The following is a 6000-nucleotide window of genomic DNA, read 5'->3' as shown; positions in this document are numbered from 1 at the left end:
TATATATATATATGTGTGTGTGTGTGTGTATGTGTGTGTGTATGTGTATATACACCTGTCCATCTCTTTAGATTTTTTTTTTATTTCATCAGAGCTTCATAGTTACATATATCCTTATTTCTGACCCTCTGTCCTTTCCCACCCTCTTCTCACACTATCTCTGATTTCTACAGTTGTCTTCCATTCCTTTCCTCCCCACATTGTATTGATCGCACAATTTCTTAAATAATCTAACTACTTTCAGTAGCAAGTTCACTTGGTAATTTCAAGAAAAGCAGTTTTGGGGACCAGCAGTTAGTGTAATGGCTATGTCGCTGGACTCCCACGTAGTTGACCGCGGTTCGAGTCCTGGACCCGGTGGTTTAAACTCACACCGGACGCATGTGCGTGTGTGCCCAAGATCCAAATCCCGGGAGGAGAATGGAGAAGGGATTGCGGTGTGGCCATCCTCCCGGGGAGTGATTTCTCGCTTTCTATCTCTCTGTCTTTCTCTGTCTGGCAAGCGCACACGCCCTATAGCAAAAACTTCTCAAAAAAATAAAAAATAAAATAAAAAAGAATATGTGAACCCTGATATTTGGATGTTTGGCTATAGTTCCCTTAGATCTGTCTAGAAACACGGTAAATGAATATTGAGTAGTGGAGAGATGAATAAAAGAAAAAGAAAAGAATAAAGAGAGAGAGAAACAACAACAAACAAAAAAGTGAGGAAAAAAATTAAAAACTAATAATTTTTTTTAATTAAAAAAAGCACAAAATAGGGACCAGCAGTTAGTGTAATGGCTACGTCGCTGGACTCCCACGTAGTCGACCGCGGTTCGAGTCCTGGACCCGGTGGTTTAAACTCACACCGGACGCATGTGCGTGTGTGCCCAAGATCCCAAGAGGAGAACAGAGGAGAAGGTATTGCGGCGTGACCATCCCCCCTGGGGGTGATTTCTCGCTTTCTGTCTCTCTGTCTCTCTCTCTGTCTGGCGAGCGCACGCACCCTATAGCTAAAACCTCTCAAAAAAAATAATAAAGCACAAAATAGAAAACTGCACAGTGCACTTGCAAGAGAATACTTTACCTTAAAAAATTTTAAAAAGGAAAAATTACCAAAAAATGAGAAGACAGAAGCAGGGAGAGACACAGACACAGACACAGAGCCAGAAGGCTAGAGGAGCTCCCTACCACTCAAGCTTGTGGGTTGGAGGCTGAATTATCAGTAGGAAATCTTCATTTCTCTGTATCCCTGAAATCACTAGTTCTCAGGAGCCATGAGGAACCTTCTTCTGATCCAGATTGTCATGTATTAAGATTATATACTACATATGTATATATAATTTTTCCACATTATTTAGTCTCTAATTTTATTGCATCACGAACAGTCTTTTAAAATTATTTTTACATTTTATATAACTTACTGACATTTTCTTTTTGGCATACTCTAGGTCTTTCTTTCATGGAAATTTTAGAGATGGGCAATCCCTGTATATTCTATTGTTTCTCTGCCTTGTACAACATTCAGCAAGTGTATTTTATTTAAAGAAGTAATTTAGGTCTTTATATTTAATTATTCCAACACACTTCTTCTGTTATGAACTGACATCTTTTGCCAGATGTGAATATTTTTATTCAGGTGGTGGCTTGCCATTTTATTAAAAAAATTTTATTTGGTGCTAAGTTTTTTCACAGTGCTTCTACAGAGTAGGTTCAGATAGTTTCCAGAGGTTTGTTTTTCAGTGCACCTGGGGAAAGTGAGAACTTGCAGCTTCCTAGTATGACATTGTAGGAATGTCACTCTCATTCAAAACTTTTTTAAATCCCCATGGTTTCAAAACTTATATATAATAGTTGTTAAAGCCCAGATGAGACACAAAATAATGTAATTCAGGAAGGCTTTTGAAAGAGAAGACAAAAACAAGCTCACAGGTGATACAAAGCTAACTCTTTGTGGGTTCTCGCTACTATTTATTTGTTGGATGAATTTATGCAGCATTTTCTTTGGGGCCTTCCTTTCTCTATCCTACCCAGAATCTCATTGATAGAAGCAGGATAATTACATTTCTAACATTCTCATTGTCATGCCACCTGAATTCTCCCATATTTCAGTCAACATATTCCAGTGCTATAAAACATTAAATGGAGGGACCAGCAGTTAGTGTAATGGCTATGTTGCTGGACTCATATGTAGTTGACTGTGGTTCACATCCTGGACCCGGTGGCTTAAAACTCACGCCGGGTGCGTGTGTGTGCATGCCCAAGATCCTGAGAGGAGAATGGAGGAGAAGGGACTGAGGCATGGCCATCCCCCATGGGGGGGGGGGTGATTTCTCACTTTCTGTCTCTCTGTCTCTGTCTGGCGAGCGCACTCGCCCTATAGCAAAAACCTCTTTAAAAATTAAATGGATAACCAATTATTGATTTTTTATAAATAGCCCAATTCTATTTATTGTTTCCAGTTTTCTGTAAATTCATTATAAACATGCAATACATGAATTAATCACTTTTATTATTCTTACAATTACAAATCACTTTATTCCTCCTTCTGTGTTTTATAAATGAACCTTTATTTTTAGAAATTACCCTTTTCTGGCATGGCTAATTCATTTCAATCTCAGATTAAGTTATACTCGTAAAACTTCAATATACTGCTGACACTGAATTTTCAAAAATCCTCTAGTGTTGTGAACAACAGACTTAAATGCTATTATCGTCTTCTTTTCTAAATATTACTGTGTATGTAATATTTATTTCCCAACCTAATAAGTTGCTCTAAGTTACCTCTTTATGCTAAATTGATTCCAATTATTTCTAATTATGTTGAAATGATTTTTAAAAAGCCAAGATGGTTTCTGAGATAATTTCATAATGTGCTAATTCCACACTGCATCTAAAAAGGCAGAAATCAGACCTTTTATTTGTCTACTTTTCAAAATTGTGTTTGCTATAGGTTACATGTGCTTGCCAGAGAGAGACGGAGAGGAGAAAGATGGTGGGAAAGCACCCTCCAGGGAAATGGCTATGTTGCTATCCTGTCCTCCATTCTCCGCTGGGCTTTTGGGCATGCAAGGACATGCACCCAGTGTTTTCTCAAGGCACCAGATCCAGGACTCAAACTGCAGAGTTGACCATGTGAGAACCAGCCTCCTTTTTTATTGATTTCTTTTTCAGAGAGACTTTTACTACAGGTTGCATGCACTCAATGGAGAGACAGAGAGAAACACAGAAAGTGAGAAATCATCCCCCAGGGGAAATGGCCACATTGCAATTCCTTTTCCTCCATTCTACTCTCAGGATTCTGGGCAGGCATGCACACACACCCAGTGAGAGTTTGAAGCCTCCGAGTCCAGGACCTGAACCATGGCCAACTATGAGGAATCTAGTGATGTAACCATTACCCCATTCACTGGTCTCAAGACCAGCCTCCTTAACCAACACGCCATTGGCTGGCCCTGAAAATAGATCTTTTATTTAAAAATTAACTCTTTTGAGGTTTACTAGCTTGTGATAAAATACCATACTAAAACTGCATCTTCATGAGATTTTATATGAAAACACCATCCAAGTGAAGAGAACTGATTTTTTTTTTTTTATTACCACAGGAATATTTCTGCATCTCTCATTTTCCCACCCCCACATCAAGAAATTTCTGATATTTTCTTTTTTTGTATTTATTTGCCACTTGGCACATGCACTTGCAGAGTGTCGATGGAAAAAATAACCAATTGTAAAATTAATAATAATTAATGCAGTTTATTTCCAAGCCAACTGTGAGTGACCTAGGCCGGAGAAGAGGAATACATGCCTTTTCTCGGGGTGATCATGTACAGGGGCTACTTTTATTTGTTTTTGGGATTGACAGACAACATTTAGTGAAGACATTTTCCCATTGGTCTGGCCCAAAAAGGCGGAACATGTAGAAGGGGGAAGGGCTTGTAGGTTATAGGTGGATTCCACAATTCCTAAGTTGGTGATTGGAAAGGAAGATCTGTGTCTTGGGAAGAGATTAAAGAAAGGTTTAATCTACATCCCAAGGAAAAGGGAAGTTCTGTGTCTTGGGAAGGGATAAGCAAAAGAATATACTGTAATTGGTTGAAATATACATCTCAAAGATACTATGCCAGGGACAGGAGGTAGGACAATCCTGTTAATAGAAAATAAATGGTCTGTTAATGTTTGTGGGCATGACTTCCCAGTCCATTTTGGAAAAATAGGAAAAGTAGTCAGACTTCTGTCCACAAGAGAAAGACAGAGATGGAGAAGGAAAGCAGTAGCTCACTCACCCGCTGCAGAGCATGGTCACACTGTAGTTCCTTTTCCCTCATCGCTCCCTTCTCTGGGCATTTTGGACACACATGCACATGCTCCTGGCATGTTTTTCAAACTATAGAGTCCCAGTTTCCGTGGGCCATCAGCCATGTGGGATTAATCCATTTTCACTACGAAGACGGAAACTGACCATCTGATTATATTCTATTCCCATAGATTAGTTTGAAATTTACTACAACTTAATACAAATAAAATCATGTATTAAGTATTCTTGTTTGGTCCATTTCTTTCTCTTGTCATAATATCTATGAGAGAATGAGTGTCTCAGATGTATAGAAGTTTGTTCATGTTATTACAGAGGATAATTCCATTGAAGAAAAAGCCTCATTTTGTGGGACCAGCAGTTAGCTTAATGGCTATGTTGCTGGACTCCCACATAGTTGACCGCAGTTCGCGTCCCGGACCCGGTGGCTTAAAACTCACGCCGGGCACATGTGCGTGCATGCCCAAGATCCCAAGAGGAGAATGGAGGGGAAGGGATTGCGGCGTGGCCATCCCCCCAGGGGGGGTGATTTCTTGCTTTCTGTCTCTCTGTCTCTCTCTGTCTGTCTGGCGAGCGCACGCGCCCTATAGCAAAAAAAAGAAAGAAAGAAAAAGAAAAAGCCTCATTTTGCTTCTTCACTGACATAATAACACCTGGTTTCTAGTTTCTGGTTTCAGTTTGTATAATACATTTTTTAATAATACTGCCATTGTCACTCCTAGACAAGGCTATGTGCATAAACTCTTAGAACTGGAATTATTGGATTATAGGGTAGGTTTAAGTTTAATTTCTGAAGAAACTACAGTTACACATTCTAATTATTCTGCATATGACATTGTTAAAGTATGTTGGTTTGAGTTGCCAGCAGATGGCATAGTGATTACGTCTCTGGGCTCCCATGTGGCTGACCGTGGCTGGAGAACTGGACGTGGTGTCCTGAAACTCACGCAGTTGTGCATGCATATAATGTGCCTAGGCATATAATAGAGGAGAGGGGATTGCGGTGTGGCCAGCTCCCAAGCAGGTGATTTCTCAATTTCCCTCTCACCTGTTTCTGTCTCTCCAGAGAGTGCAGGCACCCTAAGACAAATAACCTTCAAAAGAAGAAAAAGTATATTGGCTCCAGAAAGCCTCTGTCTGTACTCCTGCTTGGCTTCCAAAAGCAAACTGCAACCTCACTTAGAAGGCTAGTTGCTAGGTTCTAGCCAATCAAGGCAGCTAGGCTTCAGTCGATCACAGAAACCTTTTAAACTTCAAGATGTAACCAGTCCAATTGTTTTTCATTCCCTCCATTTTTGTACGTCGTTTTAAAATTTTGAATATGAGTATCCTTCACCTTTAGGCTACCCAGAGAACCCTTGAAAGTCATCCTCCAGTCCCTGATTCAAATTATGTTGATTTTTGTCAATGAAACTTCACTAAATTAAATTGTCTGACGCTTTCTTTAACAATCATGGTATCAGAAGCAGTTTCTAAAGTAGAGCTTTCAGTGACACTGCTCCTCCAACCCAGGATCAGTGAGTGACCAAGTGAGGTACCTACCAGACTCTTTGCTGGCCATCGCTCTCTTGTTGCAGCTGGAAATTGTGGGTAAGTTTTCTCTCGGATTTGAGCTCCACAGACTTGTGTTTGGAGCTGAGTTTATTCTAGCAAATTGTGGTTGAACTAGATTTGGAGTTGCAAGGGAAACTGGACTGGGTCCA

The sequence above is a fragment of the Tupaia chinensis genome, unplaced genomic scaffold (genome assembly GCF_000334495.1).
Source record: "Tupaia chinensis unplaced genomic scaffold, TupChi_1.0 Scaffold145367_1, whole genome shotgun sequence".
NCBI classification, from domain to species: domain Eukaryota; kingdom Metazoa; phylum Chordata; class Mammalia; order Scandentia; family Tupaiidae; genus Tupaia; species Tupaia belangeri.
Note: the sequence above shows the minus strand (reverse complement) of the source record.